The sequence below is a fragment of the Neophocaena asiaeorientalis genome, unplaced genomic scaffold, assembly GCF_003031525.2.
Source record: "Neophocaena asiaeorientalis asiaeorientalis breed wild unplaced genomic scaffold, Neophocaena_asiaeorientalis_V1.1 scaffold251, whole genome shotgun sequence".
Taxonomy (NCBI): domain Eukaryota; kingdom Metazoa; phylum Chordata; class Mammalia; order Artiodactyla; family Phocoenidae; genus Neophocaena; species Neophocaena asiaeorientalis.
In genome coordinates, this window is record NW_020173377.1 from 5,784,992 (window position 1) to 5,796,514 (window position 11,523).

Genomic DNA, 11,523 nt, shown 5'->3' on the forward strand with positions numbered 1-11,523 from the left:
ACCACTGTTAAAACAAAAGAAAAGCATAAGAGCCAACAGGAAATCTCCACCCACTTAGTCAGACTCCTCAGGAGCAGTAAATAGTCAGGCCTTATCCAGTATCTTCCAGGTTCACAGTGGAGCTTTGTCACACTAGTAGTGAGAACGCATTGTAGAGTCCATGCTTTGGCACTAAAAACTTCCCCTAGAGAGTTAGGATCTAGCAGTACAGACATACAAATACTCACTTGTCACACAAATAATTCATCAAAAAGCCTTTGGACAAGCAGGCAGAGGAACAGATTTCCTTTTGCCCTTCCCATTGACTTTTTTTTTGGAGTTCATTTTGAAATAATTACACTTAGAGAAGAGTTTCAAGAATAGCTCAAAGAACTCCCATACACTTTTTATTCAAATTCACTACTTTTTAACATTTGGACACTTTTTAACATTTGTAGACCCTTTCTTTACACAGAGACACACACACGTATGTATATGTGTATGTACATGAGTTTTTTTTTTCTGGATTATTTGGGAGTAGGTTGTATACATAAGGCCCTTTTACTCCTTAATACTTCAGCGTATATTTCCTAAAAACAGGGATATTTCATTGATTCTGAGAGGAAAGACTGACCTGGCTACTTCCATCTGTTCTTTTTTAGAATCATGGACTTTTACAGCTAGAAGTAACCTGAAGGTGTCTAGTTCACCCCCTTTACACACAGGGAAACCCAGAATTGGCAAATGAGTCAGCCAAGGTGATATTGCCAATATCTGGGAGGAGATCCTCTCTTCTGGCTCTTTTCTCTCTACAAGCCACTTGGGATCATCTGGTCCAAACCATTCAATAGATTTTATAAATGAGGAAACTGTGGCCCAGAGAGGGTTTATGATTTGTCTAAGGTCACACAGGAAGTTACTGGCCTGGATTCCATAGGTAGCTATAGTTCTTTGCTATGGGGCTCAAGGAGAAGACTAATTTTCCTGAATGTGCACTCAGTGAATAAGCTGATGAATGGACATATAATGCTTTTGCCTGCCCAGCAATCCTTCCCCCTTCTCCTGGCAACAGCTTTGGGAAACCATCCTTCTTCCATTAGATATAGAGTTAGTGGGACTGTCCTTCAAAGTTCTGCACCCTTCTGGCCATGAAATGGGCATGTAACCCAGCCTAGGTCAATCACCTTCTCTGGGGCATTTGAATCTTGAGGAGAGAGACTCAAGGATTGAAAAAGGTCAAGCTGATAAGGAGGCTGCTTGTTGGCTTTTGTTGCTCATCAGCTGTGCTTCCCATCCTGCCTGAGACTTGCTTCTTCAGTGTTTATTTCCATTCTCTGAGCTACCTCATGTCTTTCCAATACTTTCCGCAGGCTTAGGTTGGCCAGGGGTAGTTTCTGTTGTTTGCAAGCACAGGACTCTAACCAATAACAGCTGACTTGAAAAAAATTTTGCTTTCAGTAACACTTGCCGAAACAGAACTGCAACGTAGGTTCCATAGGAAAAAGTTGGCCCTGGGTACACCCTCCCTCAAAGCTCAGTGTGAAAGTGCTTTTCAGGCTTATCGCTATGCTGTTCAGTCTAACTGATGACATTCCACTTTCACGTTCCCTGAAGTGACTGTTCCTTCACAGAGCAACCTTTCTGTTAGTTTGTAGCTCTTAGAAATGTCTCCAGCAAGGGGACATTGCTTAGTCAGTGGTGATTTTAACTCCATTGCCCCCAAACTGTCCATCTGGGTGGTTAGAGTGGTGAAATGCGATCTGACTTGAGCACAATAGCCCAGAGTGGGCTCCCTGCTTGATTGATTCTAGGGCTTGCTGCCAGTGGGAAGTGAAGACACTACTCATTGTCTTTCCTGACAATGTGTTCCTGACCTCCTGTGAGGATGTTTGGAAGGAACTTACACATATGCAGGAACACATTGGTATCTCCAGAATGACATTCAGACAGTGTAGTCTGAATTTGCATCCAGGAAAAAAAAAGTCTCCAAGAAAACAAAATTATCTTCAAAGAGATTCCCAAGCACTTGTTGAAAACAGCTTTTTCTTCCTTTAAAATTTTGTTGTTTTAATATTCTCTAAAATAATGTATATAATTACATATAATTAATCTTATATATAGTTTAGTATTATAATTGTTAATATAATTACACAGAGCAGTTTAGCTTCTCATTAGCCACTCAAGAACCAGATTTTTGCATTGCCAAACATCCAATCATTTAACAAATATTTTGGGGTCAACTATGTGCTAGGCACATAGCAAAAACAAACCAACAGGGTCCTTACCCTTACAGTGCTTTGAGTCCAGAGGGACAACAGACATTAATCAAGATGTTATACTTGTACCCCACTGCAATGTGTTATAAGTGCTATGAAAGACAAGTACAAAGATCTGTGAGAGATTGAGAATAAATGGTTTTCCTCAAAACAGTTTCCATAATTCCAAGTGAATTTCTTAAAAAGACTAGAGAGCAATCCCTCCCCCTGCCCTATGAGTCTGTAAATGGTCTGTGAATGTATCAGCCCAGCCCTGGTCAAAAGAACCATAGAAGATCTAGTCCCCCTTTCAGAGCAAAACCTAGGGGTACTGCCTTTATTTTCTCATTGTGTTAGTCATTATTGTTTTCAAAGCCAAATAGAAGAAGAAAATAAGAAAATAATTCAGTCACAATGTCCTAAAGAGGGCATTGTGGTGGTGCAGTGGTTAAGAGTCCGCCTGCCAATGCAGGGGACACGGGTTCGATCCCTGGTCCAGGAAGATCCCACATGCCATGGAGCAACTGAGCCCGTGCACCACAAATACTGAGCCTGCGCTCTAGAGCCTGTGAGCCACAACTACTGAAGCCCATGAGCCACAACTACTGAAGCCCGTGTGCTGCAACTACTGAAGCCCATGCACCTAGAGCCCATGCTCTACAACAACAGAAGCCACTGCAATGAGAAGCCTGCACACCGCAACGAAGAGTAGCCCTTGCTCGCCACAACTAGAGAAAGCCTGCGTGCAACAATGAAGACCCAATGCAGCCAAAAATAAATTTTAAAAGAATGTCCTAAAGAATAAAAGACTTCCATTTCAAAGGCAAATACAAATGGGGAGATATATTCATTTTCTATTGCTGCTATAATAAATTACCACACATGTGGTGACAATGCAAATTTATTACCTTAAAATTCTATAGGTCAGAAGTCCAACTGGATCTCACTAGGCTAAAATCAAGGCACTGGCCTTTCTGAAGTTTCTAGGAAAGTTTCAGTTTCTTTGCCTTCTTCCATCGTCTAGAGGCTTCCTTCATTTCTTGGAGGCTTCCTCTATCTTTGAAGTCAGCAACAGGTTGAGTCTTCATGTCACATTTCTCTGATTTACTCGCTGCCTCCCTCTTCCACTTTTAAGGACTCATGTGATTAAAAACAGATCCACCCAGATAATCCAAGATAAGATCCCCAGCTCAAATTCTGTACCCTTAATTGTACCTGCAAAGTCTCCTTTGCCTTGTAACGTAACATACTCATAGGTTCTGCAGATTAGAATATGGACATCTTTGAGGGGCCATTATTCTGCCTACTACAGAAGGCATGGAAAATGTTGGTAAAGGTGAAAATAAGTAGAGATGCTTCATTCTGTGTGGACAAATAGATACAACGTGATGCCATTTTTCTACTTATGGTGGTTATCTCTGGGCAGTGGAATTATGGGTAATTTTAATTTATACATCTCTGTTTTCCAAGTTTTCTACATTACAAATAAAATAATTTTTAAAAAAAAGCATTATATTTTCGTTATTTAGGAGAATGTCTGAATTGTTAGGAAGGGCATGTTGAACTATTTCAGAGTATTGTCATGATGTCTGCAACTCACTGTCAAAAGTTCAGAAAACGTGGGGCTTCCCCGGTGGCGCAGCAGTTGAGAGTCCGCCTGCCGGTGCAGGGGACACGGGTTCGTGCCCCGGCCCGGGAAGATCCCACATGCCGCAGAGCGGCAAAGTTCAGAAAACACACAGATACATAGATAGATATGGCCAAGTGGTAACAACTTTTACTCACAGAGGAGTATATATGTGCGTTCATTGCAATTGTAGTTTTCCTGTACATTTGAAATGTTTTATAATAAAAAGCAAAACTTTAATGGACAGAGATTCTGTGTTGATTTCATATTATTCTAATTATCAGTTTCAAGAATAACTTCAGAGTCTAAGAGTAAGAAGATAAGTCACAAAATCAAGGCACGTTTTCTTTGGCAACCATCTTTGCCACTGATACCAAATTATATAATCAGATTCCAGGAGCTAGAGAGATGGACCTGACTGGTTTCGCTTGAAAAGGTCTCATTTCTATAGGGATGCTTGTTCACTGTCAGTAGCCCACTAATTTCTCCTAGCATTTCATGTGTTGTGCTTGTTAACATGCTGGACTTGTACAGAGGAGCCTGGGTTCTCAAAGCAGTATGCCCAACGTGGGACCAGCTCTATAATATGACAGGCCCAGTACAAAGTAAAACTGAGGGACCTTTCGTTAAAAAAGTATTAAGAATTTCAAGACAGCAGAGTCCTCAAGCCCCATGTAAGGTCACACATTCATGAAATCAGCCCTACAGAAAGCCCAGCAGGTTCCAGCAACAGTCTTCTCCCACGAAGCCTCATATGCTGAGCATGCTCGGTGGGAATGGGGGTGGAGGAAGAGCAGGCACTATAGACTCATTTTACTGCATAGTCTGTTTACTCCATTTCAACCAGTCGTCTTAGGGATGCTTAAGATCAAAGATTCCTGAGAAATCTATGAATTCTCCAAATTATAACCATTCAGTGAGATGCTTTTGACCATTATCTATGACCGTGTTGTACCGTTGTAGGAACAATGCATTTATGTGAAAGAAAAGCTCTAACGGAGCTTATCAAAAGGAAATACAAATAATTACATTAAAAAACGATGATTTTGGGCTTTGCTGGTGGCGCAGTGGTTGGGAGTCCGCCTGCTGATGCAGGGGACACAGGTTTGTGCCCAGGTCCGGAAAGATCCCACATGCCGCGGAGCAGCTGGGCCCATGAGCCATGGCCGCTGAGCCTGCGCGTCCGGAGCCTGTGCTCCGCAATGGGAGAGGCCACAACAGTGAGAGGCCCGCGTACTGAAAAAAAAACAAAAACAAAAAAAACCTGATGATTTAAAATGTTATAGTCTTGGGACTTCCCTGGTGGCACAGTGGTTAAGAATCTGCCTGCCAATGCAGGGGACATGGGTTCGAGCCCTGATCTGGGAAGATCCCACATGCTACGGAGCAATGAAGCCCGTGAGCCACAACTACTGAGCCCACGTGCCACAGCTACTGAAGCCCGCACACCTAGAGCCCGTGCTCCGCAACAAGAGAAGCCACCGCAATGAGAAGCCCGCGCACCGCAATGAAGAGTAGCCCCCACCCGCCGCAACTAGAGAAAGCCCGCGCACAGCAACGGAGACCTAGCACGGCCAAAAATAAATAAAATAAAATAAAATGTTATAGTCTTCCTAGAATAAAGAATATACTTAAAATATTTTTTTAAAAACTCACTAGATGAACAAAACCACCACATAGAAAGTCTCTGATATTTTAATTGATAACTAAGTTATTTAAAAACAAACCCAAATGTACCAATAAAAATTCAGAAAGAAAATGCCTCATGTGGCTTTCTGACCCATCCCTTTTATTCTTAAGCATTTGCTGCATTCCAGCTAACATTCTTAAATTGATTATAAAAAGCAAGAGAACGCTTCCAGTAATCAAAAAGGGACTTACACAAGAGTGACAAAAATAAATAGAATTTCTTCTCTTCCTCTTCTTTCTCCCCTTGTCCAGGCTTTTTGCTATTGATATAAAGTATTTATCACTTTTAGGAATAAGACTCCTAGTGTTGATTTTCCCATTTCTGATAAATGATATGGTATTTTTTTAAAGGGCATGCCTCATATGGCTTAGAAAAACATCTGGAAGGATATAGCTAATAAACTGTTAATAGTAGCTAGCCCTAGGCTGAGGATTTGTGATGAGGATAGAGAGGATTTTTACTTTCCTTACTGTTGCTTATATGAATATATGCAATGAATATGTATTAGCTTTATCAATCAAAAACAAAACAAAACAAAACAAAACACTAAAGAAAATTTTTAAAAAGAAAAAAACCCAAACAACCCAGCACGTACTTTAGATCTAGCATGGTGATTTAGGATCAGTCACTCAATCTCTTTAAGCCTTAGTTTCCTTACCTATAAAATGGGGTTAATACCACACAGAGATGTCATGAAGAAAACGTGTGGTAAATACACCCTCAAGTGCTCGCTTCGGCAGCACATATACTAAAATTGGAACGATAGAGAAGATTAGCATGGCCGCTGCGCAAGGATGACATGCAAATTCGTGAAGTGTTCTATACTTTTAAGAAACGAAATTGAGTTATTTGTAGTGAGGTGGATGGACCTAGAGTCTGTCATACAGAGTGAAGTAAGTCAGAAAGTGAAAAACAAATACTGTATGCTAACATATATATATGGAATCTGAAAAAAAAAAAAAAGGTCATGAAGAACCTAGGGGCAGGACGGGAATAAAGACGCAGACCTACTAGAGAATGGAGGTCACGGGGAGGGGGAAGGGTAAGCTGGGACAAAGTGAGAGAGTGGCATGTACATATACACACTACCAAATGTAAAACCGATAGCTAGTGGGAAGAAGCTTCATAGCACAGGGTGATCAGCTCGGTGATTTGTGACCACCTAGAGGGGTGGGATAGGGAGGATGGGAGGGAGGGAGACGCAAGAGGGAAGAGATAAGGGGATGTGTGTATATGTATAGCTGATTCACTTTGTTATAAAGCAGAAACTAACACACCATTGTAAAGCAATTATACTCCAATAAAGATGTTAAAAAAAATACACCTTCAATAAATGTACCTTCTCTGAGCCTCAGGTTCCTTGCCTGCAAAATGAGGGAGCTGGATTAGTTGTCCATGATCCTTTCGAGAGTTAATCTTCTGATTCCCTCTTTTTATTTTCATAGAAAAAGACTGATGAATGAAAAATAAATGTCTTTACTTGTCTTCAGGTAATTGTTCTTCTTTTATTTCCTGAAGAACCAAGAAGCCAAAAACCAATGAGCAGTACCTCTGGAATGTCTGGGCAACTCCACCCTGGGCACCTGGGAAATGACAGAGTATTTCCACTCATTAGACTCTCCCTGATGAGGAGAGCTTTCCTTATTGTGAAGAAGGTTAAACTTCAGTTTCAAGAAGCTAGTGTGTGCCATTAAAAATATTATATCCTTTCAATTTTAATATTTGACTACTCCAGGTCTCCTCTTTAGTTAGTTTACTTATACGTATTTGCAAACCAGATACTCTACTTAAGCAATTATGCAAGTGTTCCATAATTCATGATATCATATGTCATTGGTTAAAATCCAATTAGATGAGTATCACTTAGGGAGGGTTGCATACTGAATGAGTTTACAGAGTAAACTCTGTAAGTTGAGCTGTCTCTTACACATCTCAAATGCTAATGATTGCCTATCTTTCATGGTACCAGGGTAATAATTTTACAATTCGTTCTTTGTTTTTCTTAGATTGAAAAGTAGCATGGATCATAGCAGTGGTAATAATGATCAGTTTATTAAAAAAGTAAAAACAATAAAGGAAGAGAAAGCGACCACATTGGGAAATACTATCATTCCAAATTTCTCAAAACATAACATGCTTTTTATTTAATTAAAAGATTGTATGGATACAGAATTGTAGAGAGGAACACCCACATGGCTTAGAATTCAAAATATCTCATGTATGAGATGTCTAATTTAAGCCTTTTCTGTGCCTACCAAATACCAGTGGGTGAGGAACGCCTTCATTGCCATTTTAGCATTTCCAGCACCCTGTGTAGCTTGGTGAGATTCTTTACCCTTCCAGGTTATAGCAGTCCTAGCTTTTCTTTGAAAAAAGTGTGAAAAAGCATATTCTATTTAACGTTAATTTTAAGAGATTGTAGTAGAACTCAACATAAAGAGACACTTTTTGTTTCCACATTTATGAACAAGTTTCTCCATATACAAATTAGAGACATTACAACTTGCTCCTTACTGTATGTGGAAGGCTGGAAGAATTCTTTTTTTTTTTCTTTTAATTTATTTATTTTTGGCTGTGTTGGGTCTTTATTGCTGCACACAGGCTTTCTCTAGTTGCAGCGAGTGGGGGCTCCTCTTGTTGCGGAGCACGGGCTCTAGGCACGTGGGCTTCAGTAGTTGTGGCACACAGGCTCAGGCTCAGCAGTTGTGGTTCACAGGCTCAGTAGTTGTGGCGCATGGGATTAGTTGCTCTGCAGCATGTGGGATCCTCCTGGACCAGGGCTCAAACCCATGTCCCCTGCATTGGCAGGTGGAATCTTAACAACTGCACCACCAGGGAAGCCCTGGAAGAATTCTTAATATTAGTAATAATAATAGAAACTAACATTCTCTGAGCATCTATTATTTTCTAGGCATCATTATCGTATTTAATCCTAACATCATTTTATTTAATCCTAACAAGACTCCGTGGGGGTACTATCTACTTTTCTTCAAATGAGGAAATTGAAACTTAGAGAAGGTTAATAATTTATAATTTACAGTGCTTTTAAATGGTGATGTAATGTGTGATTCTAAAACCTTGATTTTCTTTATTCTACTTTGATCTTCTAGGAGAAAGATGGAAATACTCCGAAGACTACTGCATTGCCTGCAAGTCCTTCAGCAACTGAAACCACTTTTCTGTGCCCTTCTTTCTTGACCACCTCTCCTTATGCTCCAGTAATACAGACCTACTTGTAATTCCCTTAAAGTCCTTTTCTCCCGAGTCTCTGGGTGTCTGTAATGTTTCCTTGGCCTAAAATTTCATTATCCCATTACTATCACACTAGCTGGCCTACTCCTACTCATTTTTCATCTCAGTTTAAACTATTCCGCCATGCTCCCATTCCTCTTGATAAACTCATTACAGCAAGAATCTTATTGTGTCATCAACCAAATTGTAAGTAACTCAAGGGAGTCTTTCTTTTTTAATTGTTGTATTTCCAGAGCCTGTCGCAGTAGCTGTTTCCCACATTCAAATTAAATATTTATAGAGTGAATGAATGACAAGAATGCATAAATGACTTATAAGTTCATGCACAGAACTCATTAGGGGATGTGGCGGGTTCTATATTACTTTACTCCACAGAAGTCTAAAAGTTACCACAAGTGAAAAATTTCATCCTCTTATATTAAAACTTTTCAAGATATCCTTATTTTTCTCCAGAATCAAGTACCTGGAAAGAAAGGAAAAAAAAAGTACCTGGAACATGGTAATAATTCAATACATATCTGCTGAAATAGTGAAGAGTGTTAGAAAAGTATATAAGGTCCTTATAATCTAACACATATTCTCTCCAGACTTACTTTGTGCCACTCCTACTTTATCCTGTAATGAGTAACAGTATGTAATTTTCAATCATGTATCAAATATTTATTGAGTTACTATTATGTGCCAGACACATTGGTCCACCATTTCAAATAGCCTTATTCTTTTTCTTGCTAAACCTTCTTCCTGGAAACTTCTGAAGCCATTCATCAAATGCCATATTCATTGCCGTTTTCCTACCAGCCTTGTTTCAGTTCAGTTACCTCCTGTAGAAGGCCGTCTCTGACCCCTTTAGCACCCAGTGCTTGTTTCCAACTTAGCCTTAATTACATCAAAGTGAAGTTATCTCTGTTTGTCACCTTCCTCTCCCCATCCCTATCTCACAATACTCAGGTGTACTCTCAGAGGGCATGGATTGAGGTTTTGTTCACCTATGCGTCCCCAGGGCCCAGCACAGAGCTTAGGATAGGGCCCAAACCCTGTATATAAGAATTGAAATGCAAAGTAGTTACTCTTTTAGGAGCAAATGGATTACTACCTTGAATTCTCACAAGAAGTGAGTTAAGTATTATCTCCGTGTAATAGATGACAAAACGAGGCTTGAAGAGGTTTAGAAACGTGCCCAAGGTCACAAAGTGGTGGAGCCTGTTGTCAAAGGAAACTGAAGAATGAAGCCACCACTGATTCTAAATGAGTAAGACTCACTCCCACTGTCTTTTCTTGAAATTTTCGTTTAGATTTTGCAAAATCTTTCCTTCTTCGGACTAATGACTCCTCATCTACCTTAACGTTTTGAGTGGAAGCAGTCCCCCTTTCTTCATATTAGAAATTGTTCGACCACTCTCAGGAAGCAACGTGATGTTAAACTTTATGAAGTCACATTCATTCCGGGGTTGAATCTGAGTTAGGAGCCCTGGGGTACAAGACAGGCCCAGTGAGAAGAAAGGTTGTTTGAAATGGAATGCAGGGACTAAGAAAGAGTGTTCCTCCGGGCAGGATAACACAGTGAAGACTTCAGCAAGGGGAGGATAGACCTTGTTTTAGATGCACAAATCCCAAGGCTTGTGGGAATTTAGTTGCTCACACCTAAGGCGGCTGTGGGGGACTGTGCTGCCCACAGCTAAGATGGATGCTAATAACCTCTCCTTTGGATGGGGTTGTTCGCCTTGCTCAGTGGTATTTTCAACGACGACTATAGTGAATAAAATTTAGTAAAAGTAGGCGCCTTTCACCAAGACGCTAAAGTAGGAATTTGGCAAGTTATGTTTAGAAAACCTTCAACAGGTCAAATTTTTTTCCTGCCCTTAACCAAAATGGTACAGGTTGTCCCACGGTGCTGAAGCGTCTAACCCTTAACTAAGATGGCGTTCGGAGGCTTGTTAAAAATTAGCTTGCCCTCTTTTTCTGCCCTTGTCCATCATGGCTTCCGAGGCATCGATCACGTGACTTCCGGACTACGGCGCGGGAGAGAGGGTAGGAGGGCCCTTGAAGGGTGCGCGTTCCCGTGGCGGTGCACCGGGTAGGTTTCAGTCAGAGTCACTATGGCGGCTGGCGCTGGCAAGGTAAGCTGAGGCGGCGGCGGCAAGGGAAGCTGGACCCGTCGTGGCGTCCGGGCGCCCAATCCCCGCAGCCCGTCCGCAGAGAGGTCGGCCGAGGTCGTGGCCAGTCGCGGGGGCTGGCTCGGGTGGGTTGAGAGGGGCGAAGGCTGAGGCGGGCGGGCACCGGCGCCTGACGGCCGTTTGTTTTCATGTTTGCCCCACCAGATCGGAAAGTTTTCTGCTTCGTCGGGCACAGCCTGAGGGTGTCCCACCGGCCGCGAGTGGTGGAGGCTGCGGCGGACCCAGCCCGGGGCCTCCAGGCCTCTCCCCCAACCTCCGGGCCGGCCTCCCTCCCCCACCTCCTCGTCAGCCCGGAGCTTCGGCTGCCGCCCCTGAGATGCGACCCTCGCGGGGGCGACCCTAAAAGGAGGCGGCCGGTGTGCTGAGCAGCAGCCAGGAGCCCAGGTGTTCGGGGACCAACTTCCTGCGGGTCGAGACCCCGGAGCCTCCCCCGGGTCGCGCCTCGCTCGGTCCGCACCCGCCTGCGGAGCCGGATCCCCGCCCTGGTCGCGGGGACGCCCGCCAGGTGCCCCGGAGTCCCGCCTCGGCCGCTGCCCGCGCCCCGCC

At 42.4% G+C, this 11,523-nt stretch overlaps 1 non-coding gene across 1 annotated transcript; it reads left to right on the top strand.

Annotated features, from left to right (window-relative positions):
• Positions 1–6,275: 6,275 nt before the first annotated feature.
• Positions 6,276–6,380, top strand: LOC112400634 (U6 spliceosomal RNA). The gene has a single exon (XR_003003440.1). It is a non-coding gene; the product is annotated as a U6 spliceosomal RNA (small nuclear RNA).
• The last annotated feature ends 5,143 nt before the right edge of the window (positions 6,381–11,523 follow it).